Source organism: Heptranchias perlo, chromosome 10 (genome assembly GCF_035084215.1).
Source record: "Heptranchias perlo isolate sHepPer1 chromosome 10, sHepPer1.hap1, whole genome shotgun sequence".
Taxonomy (NCBI): domain Eukaryota; kingdom Metazoa; phylum Chordata; class Chondrichthyes; order Hexanchiformes; family Hexanchidae; genus Heptranchias; species Heptranchias perlo.
The window spans coordinates 55,807,386-55,832,500 of NC_090334.1; the positions used below are offsets into that span (position 1 = coordinate 55,807,386).

Genomic DNA, 25,115 nt, shown 5'->3' on the forward strand with positions numbered 1-25,115 from the left:
ATAGTTAGGAGCTTAATACAAAGTATAATGGTGCAAATAGAATGGCATCACCAAATAACCAGGGAACACAGATTTAAGATAATTGGCAAAAGAACCGGGGGGAGATGAGGAAAATTTTTTTTTACGCAGCGTGTTGCTACGATCTGGAATACACTGCTTGTGGTGGAAGCAGATTCAGTAGTAACTTTCAAAAGGGAATTGGATAAATACTTGAAAAGGAAGAATTTGCAGGGCTATAGGGAAAGAGCAGGGGAGTGGGACTAATTGGATAACTCTTGCAAAGAGCTAGCATGGGCACGATGGGCCGAATGACCTCCTTCTCTGCAGTATGATTCTATGACTCTATTAAATTTCAAGTGCAGAGAGTCTAGTCTCTTATCTAGTAATGTGCATGCTGCACTGTATCTTCTATCTCAAAAGTCTTGCCTATAGCATGCATTTCCTAAGTATCACACTTTCTGTAATACTTTCCCCATCACACTTTGTTGATTGGCTCAAAGTATAACAGCAGCAAATCAGAATTTAAGAATCAGGGACCACGAGCATGAGATCAGCTCGTAATATATAATTTGCGTTGTATCCACAGAGTTCAGGATACCTGACATCTGGTGGATGTGATTTACTATATTGTGTATTGCTTTCATTACGGGACTGGATTGTCATTCAATCAGTTGGCTGTAATTTCGCTTTCCTATCTTTTAGTAAATTTTGCACTACGACTGATAACTGCCAGATTAAAATATAACATGATTGCCTGGTGACATTCTAATAGTTTTTCACGCTGATATATGGGCACTGATGGCAGCAAAATGACACTTGGAAGTCCAGCTGAGCAATAATTGGGAGCTGGGTTCCAGAAAGTGATTTTTTTATTCTTGTTGCTACCCTTTCTTTCCCAGTGCCAAGAGAACATATGAATGGAGCCTTACCCTATCAATGAAACTGGAAGGTTGTGAGCATTTTTTCTTCGGATGTACTAGAAAACTGGAGTATTGAGCAGTGAGTTGGTAATTCCAATGACCCAATCCCAACACAGGAACATAGGAACAGGAGTAGGCCATTCAGCCCCTCGTGCCTGCTCCGCCATTTGATAAGATCATGGCTGATCTGTGATCTAACTCCATATACCTGCCTTTGGCCCATATCCCTTAATACCTTTGGTTGCCAAAAAGCTATCTATCTCACATTTAAATTTAGCAATTGAGCTAGTATCAATTGCCGTTTGCGGAAGAGAGTTCCAAACTTCTACCACCCTTTGTGTGTAGAAATGTTTTCTAATCTCACTCCTGAAAGGTCTGGCTCTAATTTTTAGACTGTGCCCCCTACTCCTAGAATCCCCAACCAGCGGAAATAGTTTCTCTCTATCCACCCTATCCGTTCCCCTTAATATCTTATAAACTTCGATCAGATCACCCCTTAACCTTCTAAACTCTAGAGAATACAACCCCAATTTGTGTAATCTCGCCTCGTAACTTAATCCTTGAAGTCCGGGTATCATTCTAGTAAACCTACGCTGCACTCCCTCCAAGGCCAATATGTCCTTCCGAAGGTGCGGTGCCCAGAACTGCTCACAGTACTCCAGGTGCGGTCTAACCAGGGTTTTGTATAGCTGCAGCATAACTTCTGCGCCCTTGTACTCCAGTCCTCTAGATATAAAGGCCAGCATTCCATTAGCCTTCTTGATTATTTTCTGCACCTGTTCATGACACTTCAATGATCTATGTACCTGAACCCTTAAGTCCCTTTGGACATCCACAGTTTTTAACTTTTTACCATTTAGAAAGTACCCTGTTCTATCCTTTTTTGATCCAAAGTGGATGACCTCACATTTGTCTACATTGAATTCCATTTGCCACAGTTTTGCCCATTCACCTAATCTATCAATATCCCTTTGTAATTTTATGTTTTCATCTACACTGCTTACAATGCCACCAATCTTTGTATCATCGGCAAACTTAGATATGAGACTTTCTATGCCTTCATCTAAGTCATGATGTGGAGATGCCGGTGATGGACTGGGGTGTACTAATGTAAGGAATCTTACAACACTTGACGAAGGAGAAAGCCTCCGAAAGCTTGTGATTTTCAAATAAAACTGTTGGACTATAACCTGGTGTTGTAAGATTCCTTACATTCATCTAAGTCGTTAATAAATATTGTGAATAATTGAGGCCCCAAGACAGATCCCTGCAGGACTCCACTAGTCACATCCTGCCAATGTGAATACTTACCCATTATCCCTACTCTCTGTCGCCTTTCGCTCCGCCAATTTCCTAACCAAGTCTGTACTTTTCCCTCGATCCCATGGGCTTCTAACTTAGCTAACAGTCTCTTATGTGGGACCTTATCAAATGCCTTCTGGAAGTCCATATAAATAACATCCATTGACATTCCCCTGTCCACTACTTTAGTCATCTCTTCAAAAAATTCAATCAGGTTTGTCAGGCACGACCTACCTTTCACAAATCCATGCTGGCTCTCCCTGATTAACTGAAAATTCTCGAGGTGTTCAGTCACCCTATCCTTAATTATAGACTCCAGCAATTTCCCCACACAGATGTTAGGCTAACTGGTCTATAATTCCCCGGTTTCCCTCTCTCTCCTTTCTTAAAAAGCGGAGTGACATGTTATCCTATTGTAGCCCTTGGTCAGTGTCGGATTACTTCTTAGGTTGTCTTCAGCACCAAAAATCATTTTCCTTATCAGACATCATTATAATGGATAAAAATTAATCATAAACTGGACACTATAGTTACTGCCAACAGGAATATGCAGGAAGGCTGTATCCATTTGATTGCATAGTATGTGATATAACAAAATTATTTTTTATTATCTGAGGTATTCATGTACAAGCTTTAAAATAGAAAATCTAACATCTAGAACTAATGAAAAACCCTAACATTTCTTTTCATACTTCTTATCTGCTACTTTACGCCTTTCTCACATTTCATATTGACATGATTTTTTGTCTGCTTTCTTTTGGACTCCTTTATTGAGAAGGCAAATATGGATAGCAATAGCTATGAGTTTGTTCAGAACAGTGCAGTTATTTTAGTAGCCCCTTTCCCACTACCGTATGAAGAAGGCATACAGAATGCTCTCCGTTATTAGCCGAGGTATAGAATACAAAAGCAGGGATGTAATGATGGAACTGTATAAAACGCTGGTAAGGCCACAGCTGAAGTATTGTGCGCAGTTCTGGTCACCACATTACAGGAAGGACGTAATTGCTCTGGAGAGAGTGCAGAGAAGATTTACAAGAATGTTGCCAGGGCTTGAAAATTGCAGCTACGAGGAGAGATTGGATAGGCTGGGGTTGTTTTCCTTGGAGCAGAGGGGGCTGAGGGGAGACTTGATTGAGGTGTACAAAATTATGAGGGGCCTAGATAGAGTAGACAGGAAGTACCTGTTTCCCCTAGCGGAGAGTTCAAGAACTAGAGGACATAGATTTAAGCTGATTGGCGGAAGGATTAGAGGGGACATGAGGAAAAACTTTTTTATCCAGAGGGTGGTGGGTGTATGGAATTCACTGCCTGAATTGGTGGTAGAGGCAGGGACCCTCAACTCTTTTAAAAAGAGTGCTGTAAGCTGCAGGGCTGCGGATCGGGTGCTGGAAGATGGGATTAGAATGGGCTCCTGGTTGTTCTTCGAGCCGGCGCGGACACGATGGGCCGAATAGCCCCCTTCTGTGCTGTATCTTTTCTATGATTCTATGGAAGGTAGTGGCACCTGGATGGAGCCTGTAATTTGATTTTGGTGATTCAATCAGACTTTTATTGATTTTAACTAAATTTAATTTACTTACTGTTTATATTTCCCCAGAAAAATGCCCTGAAAAAATCAAATTACAGGCTCCATGACTGGCCTATAATTGTTTGGCCTTTCCCTTGTACCCTTTTTAAACAATGGTACTACATTTGCAGTCTTCCAGTCCTCCGGTGCCTACCCTGTATCTAGTGAGGATTGGAAAATGATCCTCAGAGCATCCGCTATTTCCTCCCAGGCTTCCTTCAATAGCCTAGGAAACAATCCATCCGGCCCTGATGACTTATCAACTTTCAAGGATTCCAGTCCCTCTAGTACTTCCTCTCTCGTAATGTTTACCTTATCCAATATTTCACACCTCTCCTCTTTAACTACTACGTCCGGATCATCCCTTTCCTTTGTGAATACGGAGACAAAATATTCATTTAAAACCATACCCACATCCTCTGTTTCTGCACACAAGTTACCCTTATCATCCCTGATAGGTCCCACCTTTTCCTTAGCTATCCTCTTGTTCTTAATGTACTGAAAAACATCTTTGGGTTTTCTTTAATCTTACTAGCTAATATTTTTTCATGTCCTCTCTTTGCTTTCCTTATTTCCTTTTTTACGTCATCCCTGTACTTTCTATACTCCTCTAATGATGAAACAGTTGTCCAACATTAAGGAACTATTGTGCTGAGCATCTAGAGAGGAAAAGAGAAAACAAGTTACCCCGACTAACAAAAAAATTAGAAATAAAAGCAAAATACCGCAGATGTAGGAAATCTGAAATAAATACAGAAAATGTTGGAAACACTCAGCACGTTGGGCAGTATCCGTGGAGAGAGAAACAGAGATAATGGGCTCGCTATTAGGAGGGAGGTGGGTTGCCAGCGGGGGGTCGACTGGGCGCGTGGGTAACCCGCCCAGTAAAATCGGTGGGTTCCCCACGTGATCGCAGCCTAATTGAAGGCACTTACCTTGGCTTCCGGGTTTCGCGCTGGAAAGCTGCGCAGTGGGTGGACTGCGTACCCGCATCATAGGCTATCAGCTGGAGGAGCCCTATTTAAAGGGGCAGTCCTTCACTGACTGATGCTGCAGAAAGGAGTCAAAATTACAGCATGGAGCAGCCCAGGGGGAAGGCTGCTCCCAGGTTTAATGATGCCTCACTACAGGTCCTATGAGATGGGGTGAGGAGGAGGGGGAGGACAGAGATCTTCTCCCTGGCGGACGGGAGGAAGTGGCCTGCCTCTGCCACCACGAAGGCCTGGCTCGAGGTGGCAGAGGAGGTCACCAGCACCACCAATATATCACGCACCCGCATACAGTGCAGGAGATGCTTCAATGACCTAAGTAAGTCAGCCGAAGTGAGTACACTTACTCATTCCCCTGCACTCCGTCTGCCACATCACCGCCCCCACCCCACATCTCCTTCTGCACTGCCAACACTACTCTATCACATCACTCCTCACACCCACTCAAAGCTCATCCTCATCTTACCTGCACTTACTCACCTCGCCAATACTCATCCCACCACTACCACTCAACCCAATCCTCATACAATCTCATGGCTCTATCTCATACTCACCCTCTGATGCATCTATTTCACGGTCAGACTCACCCCACCCGCCACTACCTATGCTGCAGCCACAGGGCATGCATCACATATGTGCAGTAGGAAGCGTAAGGCAAACGTGTTGTGAGCATGAAGGGGATGCACAAGGGTGTTTGAGGGTTTGTCATGGTTTTTACTTATATTTGATTTCTGATCAACTCACATTACATATTATATTGTCACCACTACTGCCACGTCTTGGCCATTCCTGACTGGCTTGTGCAATAATGCCTTTTCCTGAGGATCACTTTGAAGACCCACACCTGATACCACCCATTGTGTCACTGCAGAGTTGGTGTAGGTGTATTTGCAGGGCTCTTTTGTCCAGATGACTGAGAGACACCAGCGATGTGTCTGGTGGCACCCTAGAAGGACCCAGAGGAGAAGTTGTTGAGGGCAGTGGTGACTTTGACAGCGACAGGTAAGAAGATGGTGCTTGGGCCAGCCGGGAGCAGCTCGGCATGAAAGAGGCTGCAGATGTCCATGACTACATGTCGAGTGACTCTGAGCCTCCGTGTGCACTGCTCCTCAGAGGGGTCCAGGAAACTGAGCCTCGGTCTGTAGACCCTGTGGTGAGGGTAGTACCTTCTGCGACGCATCTCTCTCTGCGGTTGCCCTCCCTCCTGCTGTGCAGGTGGATGTGTCACAGCACTGTGTTGTGGAGCTCCACGTGTCAGAGGTGGATGGCGTGGCCGACGAGGCTGGTGATGCTGTTCGTCCTCTGAGGAGGTCATGACTGCAGCTACGGCGGGCCCATCCGAAAGATGTACGTTTGAGGGGGTCCGCAAGACAGGTAAATGTGTCTGTACACCGGGGTTGAGGTTGCAAGTTGGTTAATTTTAGTGTTAGGAGGAGGGTGGTGCAGGCCAAACTTTGTCCAAAGTGGCCTCCTGCAATGAGTGAGGGTCTCCCCCCCACATGTCAAATGGACCTTTGCAGCTGCCATAGGCTGGTTTCCCCCAGTACGGGAAACACTTTCAGTTTTGATGAAAATCCCACCCCTCCTAAAATATCCTACAAATCAGGTCTGCGAACGACCTGAAGTATCAAAATAATTGCCTTAAGTGGGATCCCGCCGGCTTTAATTGCCGGTGGGAGTCCCGCATGCGGGGGCTGCGCGCGCATCTAAGCGCGTCACTGGGGAACCTGGAAGTGGGCAGGTTGGAGCCGGGCTCCGGACTCGCCCCGGGAATCCCCAATTTTCGGAGCCCCCCCACCACGAACAGACCCGCTCGGACGTTTGAAAATCGAGCCCAACGTTTCAGGTTGATGCCCTTTCAACAACAACAATTTGCATTTCTATGGTATCTTTAATGTAGCTTGACAGAAGGTCATTGACTTGAAACATCTGTTTCTCTCGCCACAGATGCTGCCTGACCTGCTGAGTGTTTCCAGCATTTTATGTTTTTCTAACAAAAAAATTGAGCATGGAATCAATCATTGGAAGGAAACTAGCCAACAATACCAACAGGGCAACAATTGCAAAGTAACAAGGGAGCTTGGATCCTGTCGTTGAAGAGAATGTAGGCAGCCAGTAATTACTCTATACTGCAACAAAGATGAACAACCCAAAATAAAAGTACTTCTGGAGCTCAGTTAATCAGTGAAAACAATGGGGTAGTAATAACACTGGCAGTGTAACAGCCACCAATAATTCAAAATTAAAAAGACATGTTGTTGGCCTAAGATAGTCTGGAAAGGACAAGTATCTAGAGACAAAACAATGAGGGTGAATTGTCCTAAATAGTAGCAGTATGTCAGTCAGTACATAAACCTGTAACTGTGTTAAATGTGTAATTAGGGTGAAATAATAATTACATGGGAACATTAACAGTTAAAATATGATGTATGAATAAAATATGGTTTTGAAATGTATTTTTCTGTCACATAACTTCTTATTTGCATGTATTAATGTAACTGGAGTTGATGGTATTAGCTTACAATATGGAGCAAGCATGCTGCAAAATATATATAGAAATACATATACCATCACAATCCTGTGATAATGGCAGCCAGATAGTGTTTGATGACGAGTCACAGAAAACAAAACATTGTAGCACTGCAGTCCCATCAGTGGTACATCTGGTTTACATATAGACTAGAGTGTTTCTTGATATTAAGTTACCTCCTCTGCTGCCTGTTTGCTGTGTGATTGCCAAAGTTGACTGCACTACCATCATAGATCCTGCGTTATTTGACGTAGATTTATTTTACTGACTGTGTAAAAGACTTGCATTTATAAAGCGCCTTTCACGACCTCAGGACGTCCCAAGCGCTTCACAGACAATGAAGTACTTTTGAACTGTATTCACTATTGTAATGTAGGAAATGTGGCAGCAAATTTTGAGCACAGCAAGATCCCAAAAGCAGCAATGTGATAATGACTAAATAATCTGTTTTAGTGATGTTGGTTGAGGGATAAATATTACCCAAGACACCGGGGAGAACTCCCCTGCTCTTCTTCAAAATAGTGCTATCGGAATTTTTATGTTCATCTGAGAGGGCAGATGCGGCTTTGGTTTAATGTCTCATCTGAAAGACGGCTCCTCCCACAGTGCAGCACCCCCTCAGTACTGCACTGGAGTGTCAGCCTAGACTTTTATGCTCAAGTCTCTGGAGTGGAGCTTGAATCCACAATCTTCTGACTCAGAGGCAAGAGTGCTACAACTGAGCTGTGTAATGTACTGTTTTTTCTGTTCTGTTGGTAGCTTCTAATGTAACTATTTTATATTAACAATCAATGTAACCAATTTAAATTATTTATCTGCCTTAGCACAACACTAGGGTTTTTGACAGAAAAGTGGTGCATGAAAATGCGGAAACTAACTGACGTGGAATTGTTGCTATCTGGGCTGTTCATTTGTGAATCACTTGTTCCATCTTAATTATTTCTTGAGTTGGCACACTCAGGTATTTAGAGTTGAATAATGGTTGGTTGCCTTTGATAAACAGAAGTTCCATGACCTGCTCTGGCTGCAACTTCTAAATGTAAACTGAAACAATGCTACCTGTTGTGCTGAATAAGCACTGCAGTGAGAAAACAGCTCAGATACTTCACAGCTACCCGAGTGAATGGCAGCTGCATCAGTCACTTGGATTTACAATGTGCAATAAGCAGAAACAGAGAACTGTGAGACATGAGTGTAAACTAAAAAACATCTTTAGCTAGATGTAACTTAATGACAGCCATTTTATGCTAACACATGGAATAGACTGATATTGAGTACAGTGAAGGAAGCAGGTAGAAAAGGGGAGATTCTGGCTATGTTTGCAATTTGCCTTGACTTGACTTCTTAGCAACAGTTGTTTTAAGGGAACCAGAATAGTTCTTATTATTAGATTCATTTGTATCCAGGTAATACTGTAGCTCCATTCTCATTTCTACAATTGATGGACAGGAAGAGACTCCAGAGACTCTGCCCCCAACATATCCATTTAAACCTCGAAGAACAGCCCTAACCTGGGAGCTGTGTCCACTTCAACCTGCCAAGGTGCCTATCTTAACCTTCCCTTACCAAATGATCCTAATGTTTAGCAATCATCTAATTAGATGCAATGGAGAGAGTCTAACCTCCTCCCCATGACATTCAACAGCATTACCATCGCCGAATCCCCCACCATCAACATCCTGGGGGTCACCATTGACCAGAAACTTAACTGGACCAGCCATATAAATACTGTGGCTACGAGAGCAGGTCAGAGGTTGGGTATTCTGCGGCGAGTGACTCACCTCCTGACTCCCCAAAGCCTTTCCACTATCTACAAGGCACAAGTCAGGAGTGTGATGGAATACTCTCCACTTGCTTGGATGAGTGCAGCTCCAACAACACTCAAGAAGCTCGACACCATCCAAGATAAAGCAGCCCGCTTGATTGGCACCCCATCCACCACCCTAAACATTCACTCCCTTCACCACCGGCGCACTGTGGCTGCAATGTGTACCATCCACAGGATGCACTGCAGCAACTCGCCAAGGCTTCTTCGACAGCACCTCCCAAACCCGCGACCTCTACCACCTAGAAGGACAAGAGCAGCAGGCACATGGGAACAACACCACCTGCACGTTCCCCTCCAAGTCACACACCATCCCGACTTGGAAATATATCGCCGTTCCTTCATCGTCGCTGTGTCAAAATCCTGGAACTCCCTTCCTAACAGCACTGTGGGAGAACCATCACCACGCGGACTGCAGCGGTTCAAGAAGGCGGCTCACCACCACCTTCTCGAGGGCAATTAGGGATGGGCAATAAATGCTGGCCTCGCCAGTGACGCCCACATCCCGTGAACGAATTAAAAAAATGGAGGTGTTCAAGTGTCAAATAATGAGAAAAAAACATCCTTTTGTTCTGTAAGTGTATAGTTGAAATGCCAGTGTTCCTCTAAAAATGGAACACCTCTCAGTGGGGATGTCATTGATTTCACTGAAGGGATCTATCATAGACACAAGTATGTGAGTTTTGTGACTGACATACACATAACTGAAATGAATTCAGTGCTTAATTCCCAGGTGAACTAGTTGAATGGTGTAAGCACATTGATAAGTGCCTCCAATATGGATTGCTGCACAAATGTCTTGAATACATTGCTAAATCGTTGTCCACGGTCGTCAATTTTTGCTTTATGGAACATCACGCAACATAAAAAAGCGGAGATCATTCATTTTGTACAATATTGTCCCTTCTTAAAAATGAAAATGATTTGTTAATGGAATACTGACATTTGAATAGTTCTGAATAAATATGCATTTATAGTGATTCCAAGAAGACACCATTCAAGTATTCTAAATAGCCTGAATTTCAACCACTTCAGATTCCCCTTGCAGCTCGCTCATCCTCAGTGTATGTCTAAATGTGGGATAATCTAATACATCATTCATAAACAATAAGAGATCAAAAGACTGCTGCATTCAATGCTGAGAAGGCATAACAACATGAATAGCAATGATTCATTTTTGTTGACGTGAGCAACACAATGGCAAGTTTCAACACAAATTATGTTATTGCATCGTAGAGATTGTAAAGCAGAAAAAAAGATGGTTTGTAAAGATGGTGAGGTTGATTTTCATTGCCTTTGCTTGGTGTTAACGGTGTGGGAATGGCCTCAAAATGGGATCAGTAGCGTTATCGCCCCATTACCACCAGCGATGGGGCCAGCTCAATTTTGAAAAGGACCTACTGCTGGGTGTCCAAAGCGCCTGCTTGTTTCAGGCGATAGGCTCCTTTTAATATGGAAATTGGGGTCCCAAGACATAAATAGGACCCTGATTGCCAATTTAGATCAGAACTGATCGGAGCCTGCGCCGTGTTCGCTCTGACCACTTCCATGGGCGATGCAGCCGAAGAGGCCTGCAAAGGTAATTGCCGAATTATTTTTGTGGGCCCCAGAGACACTGCAATTCTCCTCCTTGGCCCACAAAAATAATCTGGGCTGCTGTCGCCCCAGGGTCCCCACCCTCCATGATCTCAACCCTGTCTACCGCAACTTACCACGCTGGCGGCCCTCAATCCGGCGAAATACATCGGGACGTCTGTTGGGCACCCGCAGCTCGCTTGCCAAATTTAAATGAGGCGGGACCTCAAAATGATGGTGGTGAAGAACGAGCGGCCGGCCAGAGTGCTCCGCTGGTCGGTTGCCCAAAAGTCAAACTCGACCCCAGTACTTTATACTTGTTGTATGTATAAATCCCCTTTAGAGAGTTTAGAACCTGAAACAAATTTCTGCCATTTATATCACAGAATACACAGATATAAACTCAGAACTAATTGCAAGGAGACAATGCTGTGACTCATAGATATTTAATGTGGTTGTTTGACTTTAAATACCAGGTCACAGCTTGGTTAGGCCAGGGCATGAAGTTTCATGGATGGATATGTGTGTGTGTGTGTGTGTGTGGAGAGATTGAGGTAAATTGTTGGAATGATTGGAATGTGAAATTGGGGCTGTTTATGTGTTTATTTTCTGAATTGTTGAGTTTTGTATGTATTACTAATAGACTCCAGTCAATGTGCAGGTTGCTTTTTCTGACTTACCTTCTCACTTCCCTTTCACACGCCTCTCCTCCTTTAATTCATTTCTCTAATTTCTTTTCACTTTTCCCTTTTCTTCCTTTTTGCTCTTGTTTATTTCTGTAACACTTCCCCCCGCACCCCCTGCGCCCCCCTCACCACTTCCTGCAGTATGCACACACCTGCTTGTGTATACTGAAAGAAGGAGGCTCAGCTATGAAAAAATGCAGAGAGATCCTGAAGTAATGGTAGTCTTGTGTATTAGAGTTGGGAGGCAAACTGCAGCAAATGGACTCGTGCACATGCTTGGGGGCTGTGTTGGGAGGAAAGAGTTGTATGGTGATTCCTGGAACTTCCTCCAGTAGAGAAGGCTACAGTGGCTCCTGGGATCTGTAGCCCTTGGAGCCCCAGTGAACAAATTTACTTCATATATCTTGCCTGCTTATTTGCTGCAGAAAAAGTATGCCCAGGCAGGGAATAAAATGTACCCAGAGTCCAGGATGCTTCTTGTAGAAGGTAGGGGGAGAAGTTTATTGGTAAGTTTGTGATTTTTAAAAAACTGATGTGCTATGTGGGTCAATTTTATTTTTAAGGATATATAGCAAGGTGAAGTACGGTCATGATCTTGGGCTTTTTCCCCTCTGAAATTTGATGGCAAAGAAAATCAAAATTAGAGAGATTATCATGCAATCTAATGGAACACTAACACATCTATCTGAGATTACGCCATGGGATACCAGCAGATAATGGCCAGCAACCTTATCTGAGATTATTTATAGGATACCACCATACAAATGCTAATGCATTTGTCTGCAGTTCCTCTCTCCACTATTTTGGAGGTGGTTACACATGGAGAGAGGAATATCAGACAAATGCAATAACATTTATCTGCTAGCATCCCATGGTGTAATTTCAGGGCCTTTATTATAAAGATTGTAGGGGGTGGGGGGCACCTCGAACACTCCATTGACACCCAAGGCCAGCCTGATGCAATTTTCAGGCAGGCCCTGTAAATGACCAAGCAGCAATCCACTCAAAAAATAGCCCAGGCGCCTTTTCATTTCTTTTTTGGTGGAGTGATATCTAGCCCACTGCTGGCCTGTTCGAGGACCCCCACCCGCTCCAGGATTGCCTCCCTCCGCCAGAACCGACCTGCCAGCCAGCAGGGAGACGGATGATTTCCTGTCCTCTCACAATCTGCGAGCTGCAGCGGGGCACTTGCTTGGCACCCACAGCTCGCTGGTGGCATGTTAATGAAGACGGGCCTCACGCAACACCAACAGGCGGGCTGCGCTACTAGAAAATCGCCCCACCCCCCCATATATCCCAATCATTTTGCACAGAGGATAAATGACAGAATTGGTGACACGCACAATAACATAAGGGAACAAGGGCAGCTATTCTGTGGTGTGTTCAAGAGCCAGATATAGCAGCAAAATGAATTAAACATCCTGTACCAAAGGTCTCTTTGTACAGAAGCGTTCTGAACAGTCATGAATGGTTTACAGTCAAAAACAATTGTTTAATGTCATGAGGTCTTGATCATGTGGACACAGGATTCCTATAAATTATATATTTATATAATAATTTATTATAGAATTCTAAAACATCAAACTCCATAATAAATTTTCTAGTTTATGTGATGAGTGTGTTTAGTTTTGTCTTTTTTCTAACATTGAATTTCTAGCCTTGAATTTAACTCACATTTAACTTAAGAATGATTTAAACCTCATGAATATGTTAGCAGATGCATGAATTAATCCTCTTTCATCCATTTGGCAACATTTTTACAAAGCTCTTTCTTGATTTTATTCTTTTAATTTTTTAATCTCTTATAATATATTTGACATTCTTTTCTTTATTACCATTTTCATTCTAAGAGAAGGATGTCTATTCTATTCGAATTTGGAAAATCCACAATATATGTGTAAGCTAGGTCCTCTAATTGTCTGGTGACAGTGACAACTCTCCGCCAAGTTACTGCTGCATCTTAAGTTGATCAGGTTCCACTCCTCAGGGTGCAATCCTCCTGAGTAAATTTAGAATTTCAGATGTGAGTACTAATCAGTAAGATTAATCTATATTGCTGTAAAGGGAGTTTACTGTTTCCCAGTAAAATTCGCTCTTCCTCTCATTAAATTAACAAAGAACACTTTTCCCCACTTGTGAAAAAAAGCCTTCTTACCATGTGATATATATTGTTATATAATATATTAAAAGTTCTGTGCTTAGTGTGCACTTCCTGTTTGTGCCACACTCCTGCATGATACTTTTTTGTCAAGCTATATGTATCATTATTTCTGTCATGGTTTTGTCATGTTTCAATTTTCCTATTTATTACAAGGGCCTATGATGCAGTGCTGATCCAGTCCTCCTATCAGAGCCTGTAAGTGAGGTGATGCTATGGCCCTGGGCTATTGCTTCTTTTATCTGTAAGTAATTTAACCTCTATTCTGAAGGACAGCAGTTCATACAATGCAGCACTCCTTCAGTTCTGTAGTGAAGCATCAGCCCAGATTTTGTGCTCAAATCGTCCTGTGGGACTTGAGCCTACAGCCTTCTGACTCCGATGTGAAAGTGCAATCATATGAACATCAGAATATAGGAACAGAAGTAGGCCATTCGGCCCCTTGAGCCTGTCCTGCCATTCAATTAGATCACGGCTGATCTGTACCTCAACTCCATTCACCCGCCTTTTGACTCCATATCCACAGCCTTTTGGGAAGCGAATTCCAGACTGCCACTACCCTTTGTATGAAAAAGTGCTTCCTAATTTCACTCCTAAATGGTCTAGCTCTAATTTCAAGATTACACCCTCTTGTTTCGGATTCCCCATCTACCCTTTTGAAATCCTTTATCATTTTAAAGACCTCAATTAGATCACCCCTCAACCTTCTGAACTCAAGGGAATACAAACCAAGTTTATGCAACCTGTCCTTATAATGTAACCCTTTAAGCCCTGGTATCATTCTGATGAATTTGCACTATACCTGTTCCAAGGCCAATATATCTTTCCTGAGATTTAATGCCCAAAACTGATCGCAGTACTCCAGATTGGGCCCGACCAAGACTCTATACAACTGAAGCATCACTTCCTTACTTTTGAATTCCAACCCTTTGACATAAAGGCCAGCATTGCATTAGTCTTTTTGATTACTTTTTGTACCTCTGCACTAGCTTTTAGTGATTTGTGTATTTGGACACCTAAATCACTTTGCCCCTCCACAACTCCTAGTCTCTCATCATTAAGAAAATATTCCCATGTGTCTTTCTTGGACCCAAAGTGGATGACCTCACACCCCCACATTGAACTTCATCTGCCACAGTTTTGCCCACTTGCATAATCTGCCTGTGTCCCTTTGTAACTTCCTGATCCCATCTACACAACTTACTGTATCTTCTGCAAACTTGGATATACAACTCTCTATTCCTTCTTCCAAGTCATTAATATATGTGGTGAAAAGCTGAGACCCCAGTACAGATCCCTGGGGAATACCACTTATCATATCCTGCCAATCAGAGAACATTCCCTTTATCCCTACTCTCTGTCTCCTCCCAACTAATTACCAATCCATGTCACAAGGTTACCTTCAATTCCATGAGCTTTCATTTTTACTAATAATCTCTTGTGTGGAACCTTATCAAATGCCTTCTGGAAGTCCATACAGGCAACATCCATAGACACTCCCCTATCCACCATGCTAGTGACTGCCTCAAAAAATTCAATTAGATTAGTCAGACATGACCTACTCTTCACAAACCCATGCTGACTTGCTTTGATCATCTCACACTTTTCCAAGTGCTCAGCTGCTCTGACTCTGATAATAGATACTAGTAACTTCCTCACAGTAGATGTTAAACTGACAGGTTAGTAGTTATCTGGTTTCTCTCTTCTGAAATAATGGAGTGTCATTTGCAATTTTCCAATCCAAAGGCACAATACCTGAATCAAGAGAGCTTTGTAAAATTATGACTGACATAATTTGCAATTTATTCACCTAGTACTTTTCATACCCTGGGGTGGAAACCATCAGGTCCTGGAGATTTGTGCATCTTAAATGCCATTATTTTCTTCATTACCATTTTCTTTACTTATATTAAATCCACTAAGTTCCTTACTGTGTTTTAAGGTTCCCTTGTACTGCTTGTATTTTGTCCTCTTCCTCCACTGTGAAAGCAGATACAAAGTGCTCATTTAACAAGTCTGCCATTTCCTTATTACCCACTATAGTCTCACCTGCATCTACCTTTAATGGGCCCACATTCCACTTTACCACCCTCTTTCACTTAATATATTTATAAAAACTTTTGCTGTTAGCTTTGATATCCTTTGCAAATTTCTTTTTCATATTATCATTTTTGCACCTCTCCTTTCTTTGTATCCCTTGTTGCTTCTGTTAGCAATCAACTGAGTGAAGCCAACATTGTCTATTGCATAATTCAAAATGTCAAAAGTATTTTTAAAAAGTTTCTTCTGCCCTGCAGCTGGAAATTTACAAGCACCTGCTAGTCGACAAATTTGTTTTGCCAACGGTATTAAACTGGTAATGGACCTCAGGATTTACAATAAACAGACTTTCTGGCCTTAAAGGGACAGACCATCTTAAACATTGCTCCACCCAAGTACATATATTGTGCCTTATATGTTGCAATGCTGCTGTCATTTTAAAACAGTGTATCATCTGACTTACTGTGAACAACATCGTGGGAGAACCACTTGTAATATATTGAAAATATTGCATAGAGCACACACTTCCTGTAATTACCTCCTGTAAAACTTTTCAATCACAATATTTCCATCATACCTTTTTGTCATATTTTAAGTTTAGCTGCTTCTTGAGTTAGCCAGGCAGTTAGCACTGTGACACTGTTCTCCTAAGTGCCACCTCCCTGAGGCCTGAAAATATCAGGGCATGGTGAATAGGAGAGTGTCTATGGAGGTTGCCTGACTCTGTCCCTGCTACCTCTCCCCATTTGGATTGCGCAGCCCAAGTATGTGAAGTGAACTAATTTCCCAGGATGCACCAGTGCTATTCAATCAGATGCACTGATGGAATATTATTCTTTAACTACCAGCAGTTACTGTTCAGTATTTTTTCAAAATTATTTGCAGTAAAGCTAGAAGACAAAGTTCAAAAATGCTATTCAGAAATAGCTTAAATTGAATGTTTAAATAGAGAGGCTGTGTGCGTGTGTGTTTGTGTGTCATCCATGTTGTTGTTATCTCCAGACTCGAGTATTTCAATGCTCTCCTAGCCAGCCTCCCATCCTCCATGATCTGTAAACTTCAGCTCAGGCAAAACACTGCTACCTGTATCCTATTCCACACCAAACCCTGCTCACCCATCACCCTGTCTTTGCTGACCTACATTGACTCCAGGTCCCAAAATACTTCCAATTTAAAATTTGCCTATTTGTATTTAAATCTCTTCGTGGCCTTGTCCTTTCCTATCACTGTGTCCTCCTCCAGGCATAAAGCCCTCCACCCCTCACCACCCGAACTCTCCATCCTTCTGACTCTGGTCTTGTGTATCTTTCCTTCCCTTTTTCCCACCGTTGGCGGCCATGCCTTGAGCCATCGAGGCCCCATGCTCTAATTCCCTTCCTAATTCCCTCTACCTCACTACCTCCCTCTCCTCCTTAAAACCACCCCTTTGACGAAGCCTCTGATCACCTTCCTAATATTTTCTTCTTTGGCTTGGCATCCATTTTTGTCTGCTCACACCTCTGTGAAGTGCCCCGGCATGTTTATCTACCTTAAAGAGGCTATAAAAATGTTAGTTGTTGGTATTGTTGTTGTAACCAATATCCAAAAATTATGCCTGTATGAAGTATGAAAATTTCCAGTGCTTCAAAAAGGTGGCATTCTCCTTTAAGTTTGTACTATTACATCAATGTTTGCGAATTCAGCATTGAGAACCCCACTGAAAAAGGATTCATCACAATGTGGAATGGGTACTGTCTCTTGAATCTAGGTTTGTAGGAATACCAATAATTGCTGTCTCCCATTTTTCACTCTGATGGACTTTTCTGTGATCTATCAGCTGTCAGGCCATATGACTGATGAGTAAGCATCTTACATGGCCTTGATGATATGGAAGGTTAATTGGCGTGTTTTAGGTTTACTATAGGAATTTGTTAATTACCTGCAGTAAGGACCGTTAACAGTGGACTGATGAATTTCCCCCAAACTGTGATCAATCACATTACTTGCATTGCAATGCCAGGTTGTAGCAGTCACTTCATCTGCTGTTTGGTAAGTATTTGACATTAAGAGCTATTCCTGGAATGGATGAAGATCTCTCGTGAACTGAGTCCTATTTTATACCTATGGTGGTTGGAGACCAATGTGCTAATTTCTTTTCTGCTGAACCTGGCTGAAGTTGGATGTGAAGTAGATGTGTAAGCAGATTAATGCTTCAGATGCAATCTTTGGATGTTTATAGTCTGAGTTTAAATTTTGTGTTTTTGTACTTTGAATGAAAACATGTGCTTTTTCATTTCGTTCTACTTCTCCATCTCATTCCTTTGCCTCGGTGTCAAATTTTGTCTGATGTCGTTCCTGTGAAGCGCCTTGGGATGTTTTGCAATGTTAAATGCGCTATATAAATGCAAGTTGCTGTTGTTGTTAGTATACTTCCATTTTTCGGATATAGGATCCAATTGACACAGAGATTCCTGTACTTTATAGGGTTGTGATCTACAAATACAGGATACAGGAAGAAAACTGATACAAAAAATGGGATTCTAACCCAATGGGCTACTCTGACCCTTTCTCACTTCAATTGTGCCCTTCTTCCTCTCCAATCCAATCTGCCTGCCTCCTGTCCTCTGCTGCCTGGTTTGCCTTTATAAATGTCTTTCATATGTTCCCCCTGTAATTCTTATGGCCATCATCCCTGCCTGATCTGTCGTCTTGTATCTTTACCATAGGGAATCCTACTGGGAGGTGGGGCTCTATGTCAATATGGCTTATTCCTATAGTGACAGTAGGCTTCACATTGCAGGGGAGGTTGGGAAAGTCCAACCATCCATTAATGTACCTTGACTCTTGCTGTGAAAGCAAGAGCAGGAAGCAGATTCTATGAGAAAGGTACAGACAGACTGATCAGGGAGGCTGGAGGGGCAGAAGAATTTATGGGGGGATGAATGAAGGATATTGGGTTTCAAAGTATGGAGTGAAGGAGAGATCACAGTTTGAAACGTGGATTAAACATCCTATAAGTCTAATTACTTTTACTTTTTCTTGCTTCCAAGTCCTTGCTACTTTAACCAAAGTGACGAATGGAGGGCAAGGGGAACTAAAAAAGGCAAACATCAGAAAATAAAGAAAAAGAGAGAAACACAAGGAATTAAAAGAGAGCAGAAAATCATCGGAGGAGAAAACACAACAGAAAAAAATAGTCAGGAAAGGAAAAGAACTAGGAAAAGAAGAACACAGTCTGAGACTAAATAGTAAAGAAAGAACGAACTTGCATTTATATCGCACCTTTCACGACCTGAGGACATCCTAAAGCGCCTTACAGCCATTGAAGTACTTTTGAAGTGTTGCAATGTAGGAAGAGCGATAGCTAATTTGTGCACAGTAAGGTCTGACTTCCATGACTACCGTTCATCAACAGAGACTGCACTTAATAACCAAAAATAATTTAATTAACTTCTGCTTTATAGTTGATGTTATGAAGTGGAGAAAATATTGGAGTTCTCTTCTCAACTCCCTCGCTGACATTATTTACAATCTTTTATATACTTTATCTGTCATTATTTTGTATCACATGGATTTAAAGCTGTGGTTATGTTGTACAGCTGGTTGCTGTGGAATATGAAGTGCACCCAGCATGTTATATTGCCTAACTCCAAATCGAACTTTGGCTGCCAGGAGAGAGCTTTGTGCATCATGTTCTGACACATGAGCAAAGCTCTGTTCCTGGACAGTAAATTATAATGTTTCAAGAGTGCAGGTTGGAACCTTCACATTCTCAAAATAATCAAGAAAGGCTCCCCGCTAAGTTTAAAAAGTGCCTAAGAGGTTCAACGAATAATCTGAGCACTTTTAAACCAAGCACTGAGGTTATACTCAACATGGTGTCAAGCCCAATTGGTGTGAGACTACAGGGAGTCTCATACCATTACATTTTGGAGTCACATTGAACCTGACTTTGGAATTATATGGAAACAGTAATGAATCAAAGCCAAGTGCCAAATATACCTGTAGAGAACAATTACCAGTTATCTATTGTATCCTGAAATATGCAATTGAAAAGATTACCATGCAAGGCCTTTCTTTGTGTATTGATGAAGTGCTTTTCAGATTATTCTATGTAAGATGAATTGCTTCCCCAAGAGTCACTTTTACTGCTGAAGGAAACTGATTTTCTGTCGAATAGTGCTTCCATTACAGCTTTCCAAAACATGTTTCCTGCCTTCAGTTCAGAAAAGACTACAGTACTTTAATTACTTTGCCTGGCTGAATCAATTTCACTAGGTGCTTTCTCATACTTTTGTGTTTTACCACTACTGTTCATTATTATTTCTTGAAGTTGGTTGCTTTTGCACCAAAGATTAACTTAGGGTGATAAAGCAGAATTGGGTAATTATAGGCCCATTAGCTTGACTTCAGTAATGGATAAGATGCTCGAAGGTACCATTAGAGATGCCCTATGTGACCACTTAGATAGCGAAGGCGTTATTAGGGACACTCAACATGGCTTCTGGAAAAGAAGGTTGCGTCTTATGAATTTGAATTTTTTGAAGAACTCACCAGGTTAGTGGATGAGGGTAACATTGTCTACCTGGACTGTCAGAAAACTTTCGATAAGGTACCTCACAAGAGGCTTCTTTACAAGCAAGAATCTTGTGGAATTAGTGGTAATCTGCTGCGGTGGATTGAGAATTCATTGAATGCCCGTAGGCAGAAAGTTGTTGTCAGTGCATTTGGATCAGCTTGGAGACTGGTTACCAGTGGTGTCCCGCAGGGATCGGTGCTAGGGCCTTTGCTTTTTACTATTTTCATTAATGACCTAGATGTCGGTACTGGGGGGAATGATCCGCATGTTTGCAGACGATACTAAGCTATGTACCAGCGTTAGGGCTAGAGGATGCTCGACTACAATGCAAGCAGGTCTTGATGTGTTGGGGAATGGGCCTGTGTTTGGAAAATTATGTTTAACTTAGCAAAGTATAGTGTTATGCACGCGGACAGGTCTAATGCTAAATATACATACGCTCTGCAGGGAACATAATTGAAGTCAGCAGTAAAATTTCCAGTCTAAAATAACTTAGTTACCCAGATAGGCTCAAAGAGCTGGGTCTGTATACTTTAGAATAGCATGGACTCAGGGATGATTTGATCAAAGTTTATAAAATAATGAAGTGACTAGATCATGTATATGTGGACCAATTATTTCAACTGTATAGGCTAGGGATGACCAGGGGTCTTGCTTACAAGTTCCACTCCTATTTCTCATCTACATGCTGCCTCTTGGCGACATGATCTGAAAACACAACGTCAAATTCCACATGTACGCTGATGACACCCAGCTCTACCTCATCACCACCTCTCTCGACCCCTCCATTGTCTCTCATTTGACACACTGCTTGTCCGACAGCAAAAACATCCTCCAATTAAATATTAGGAAGACCGAAGTCATTGTCTTTGGTCCCCGTCGTAAATTCCATTCCCTAGCCACCGACTCCATCCCTCGCCCTGGCCACTGTCTGAGGCTGAACCAGACTGTTTGCAACCTTGGAGTCCTATTTGACCCTGAGATGAGCTTCCGATCACATAGCTGCTCCATCATCAAGACTGTCTACTTCCAACTCTGTAACATCGCCCATCTCCTCCCCTGCCTCAGCAAATCTGCTGCTGAAACCCTCATCCATGCCTTTGTTACCTCTAGACTCAACTATTCCAATGCTCTCCTGGCTGGCCTTCCACTTTCCACCCTCCATAAACTTGAACTCATCCAAGCCCATATCCTAACTCGCACCAAGTCCCATTCACCCATCACTCCTGAGCTCGCTGACCTACATTAGTTCCTGGTCAGGGAATGCCTTGATTTCAAAATTCTCATCCTTGTTTTCAAATCCCTCCATGGCCTTGCCCCTCCCTATCTCTGTAACCTCCTCCAGCCCTACAACCCTCTGAGATCTCTGCGCTCTTCCAATTCTTGCCTCTTGCCTCCGTACCTTCAGCTTCCTAGGCCTTACGCTCTGGAATTTCCTCCCTAAACCTCTCCATCTGTCTACCTTCCTCTCCTTCTTTAAGATGCTCCTTAAAACCTACTTCTTTGATCAAGCTTTTGGTCACCAGTCCTAATATTTCCCTATGTGGTTCGGTGTCAAATTTTGTTTGATAATCGCTCCTGTGAAGTGCTTTGAGATGTTTTACTACGTTAAAGGCGCTATGTAAGTGCAAGTTGTTGTTGATCTGTAAGGGCAGGACTAGATTGGATGTTAGGTTGTTCTCCTTTTCCTAGTGGACCTGTGGAACAGGTTGCAGGCTCGTGCAATGAATGCTGATTCACTATACCCCTTCTAGAGAGAGCTGGACTTGTTTCTGGCTTGGGCGGAGATAACCTCGTACAAGACGTAGGTACCCTGAAATATAAATCCGAGTTAATGTGATCTCCTGGACTAGTTTCGATTGTCTAAACAGGCCGGAAAGGAATTTTTCTGATTTATTTCCCTAATTGGCCTGGGGTTTTTATCTTTTTTTGCCTCTCCCAGGAGATTACATGGCTCTGGGTGGGTGAGGAGTGCTGTATCATGATGCATGGTGCACTATGTGGGACAGGCTAGATGAATCAATGGGTCTTTTCCTGTCCATTGTTTTTGTAAGTTCATATGGAATTAATTACCTTATACGAAGTCAACTCATCTCTTATGAGGTGAGATACACAATTGAAAAACAGATTATTTGCAGCAATTTTCAATTGTCTTGACATTTTTTAAATATCAGAGTATAGTTTATACAAAAAATCTTGTTAATTTTTTATTAGATAAGATAAATTAAAATTTCTAATTTATTATTGTATTTGATTAGTACACATGGACAGCCCTCAACCCCATTATTAGATTTACAATCACCATACTTGCTGAATTGTGTTCAACCACATATATCTTTGTTTAATTGCTCCACAATTGCAATTGTTTCCTAAATACCCTACCACTTTTAGAAGCATTCCTTTACTCAGCTCTCCAAAGCTTCTGGAAGGCTGTTAAATGTATTTCCGGCTTTAAATTGTAGTCTTTGCTTTCTATCTGACAGACTGCCAAAATCTCTTAAAGGTAGCTGGTACCTGTTATTTGCTACAAATAACAGTCTGCTATTTGCACGGAGTATGAACGGAGATCAGATATCGCACACGTAAAACACAGATGCAGGTCCTGTCCCTATGTTTACAAACTGTTGAGTTATGTTAGAACATTGAATAAAGATTGCGCACTACTAAATCTCACATCCTCCAATCTGCATGCCACACCTCACCAATCTTCCGGTCCGACTAGGTACCATGCCTGCAAGAGAGCGTGCACCAAGGTTTTCTGATGGTGCAAGAGGTGGACAGAGGAGGGGTATCCTATATCTGCAGCGGGTGGAGGGGGGAGGGGCAAGAGGCCCTCCAGACATATGTTCAAAAGGCAGTGGGAGGCACAAGGGGACGTAGTCAATGCCAGGCGCATAGCACCATGAACATGGATGCAATGCAAGAAGAAGTTTAAAGCTTTGACATGAGTGATCAAGGTGTGTGAGGTCAACTGACAAGTGGCATCTCCTACCAACTGCACCACTAGTCGCATCCACTGCTCCACTCAATACACCCCCATCACCCACTTACCAACAAACTCTTTCAATCAGTACTCAACTCTTCCAATCAGATGCTTCCTCTCACCCTTACACATTACCACTGTTGCAAGCCTCACACCCACAACTCACAGGCCACACACATTGGCAGCTGTTCAACCATGACAGGCACATCACCCAGACACACGTCCCACTTTCTTGCAGGAGGTAGCAAATGGCAGTGACGTTTAGCCCCTCGAGCCTGTTCCCCCATTCAATAAGATCATAGTTGATCTGTGACCTAACTGCATATATCCACCTTAGCCCCATATCCCTTAATACCCATGGTTCACAGAAATCTCAGCTTTAAAATTCACAAGTGAGCTCGCACCAACTGCCGTCTGTTCCAAACTTCTCCCACCCTTTGCATGTAGAAGCATTTCCTAACTTCACTCCTACACGTCCTGGCTCTAAATGTTAGCCTATGTCCCCTAGTCTTAGTATTCAAGTATAGGGGACCTCCAAAACAGTTACAAATCAGCAGCCAGAAGCAATAATCCAGCAACTAATCTGTAAATCCTGCATGGTCCCTTTAAATAGCGCTGATGGGGGGGGTCCTCCAGGCACTTTAAGACATGTTCAGATGGTCGCGGTTAAGAAGTGCGTTGAGTGGAGCGCTAAGTCCCAAAATGGTGTCGATCACTTTAAATCAGCGTTGCACACTGAACACATATTCTCCCTACTTTACATGCTGCTGGCGTTCGTTATTTGTGCATGCACTAAACCCTTTCCCAAGGTGGCATCCGGCGCATGTCACGCTAGAAGCGTGCGTGCGCATCCAAGACACCATCTTGGATGTTCAGGAGGCCATGTGGCGCTGAAACAACGGGCACTAGACAGCCCAATTTCTAGCCCTCCGTTGTTTGCAATGGCCATTCCACTAGCAGAGAGAATGCAGTGACATCACAAGAAGCCTAGGCTTTCATTCCTAATAGCTATTTGTTTCTATTTCAGACATTACTTCCAAGTATTTGACAACTACGGCCCTCCTTTCTGCAGGCTACTTCAGAATCTCTGTTACCCACTATTTGTTTTCACTAAGCACCTTCCGTGGCATTGCTAATCTGTCTCGAAGGAGCGAGCGTAAGGCTTGTGTGGAGCATAAACGCCGGCATGGATCAGTAGGGCCGAATGGCCTGTTTCTGTGCTGTATTCTCAACTTGCCCATATTTAGCAATGGCCTTACTGCCATAGCTTACAACTACATTGTGAATCCTAATTACATAGATATCGACATATGCCAAGCACCGCATGCATACCAGTTGTACACCGCGATTGTGTTGACTGCTGTTTTAAAGGATTAAATACCCTTTTGTGTGCATGTAATTGTTTCATGTGGCTAAGTGAACGTGGAAAGACTACCTGCTGCCCTTTCAATCAATTTGTGTTTGCGTATCACTGTGTCTGCCCCGTAGTAATCAATCTACTGCCACTACGATACGAAATGAAAAACGTACCCACGTAGCAAGTATATTAAACTGAAGTCTGGTATTGATTGATTTGAAATGTTCTTAGTGGTCATAAAACCTCTATAAAACTGTTTTAAAGGATGGAAATTAGCAAAATACTTACCCTGTATGTAAAAGAGCTGACAACACCTTTTAGGATATCGTGGGAAGGAGAGAGAGGGATATTAGTGACAGAGAACTGCAGCTGGGGAATCAATGTGGGTTGCATGACAGAAGGCATGTCAGTGAACAGAATGTGTAAAGAAGTGTGGCTGGATGCAAAATGTGCTGGAAAGAATGCAAGTGCAGGGAAATGCAAAGTGTCCAACCCAAAATCACAAATGCTATGGAAAAACATGCTGTGAATATCCCAGACAAAAAAAACAAAACAAGAACAGAAAGCAATTGGCAGAGTAATAGAGAAAGAGACACACAGAAGTCAATGGAAATTGTAATCA

The 25,115-nt window shown here is 42.6% G+C and overlaps 1 long non-coding RNA gene across 3 annotated transcripts in view; it reads left to right on the top strand.

Annotated features, from left to right (window-relative positions):
• LOC137326587 (uncharacterized) overlaps nucleotides 1–25,115 on the top strand; it is a 233,538-nt gene that overhangs the window by 168,257 nt on the left and 40,166 nt on the right. The gene's annotated exons all lie outside the window — the stretch shown is intronic.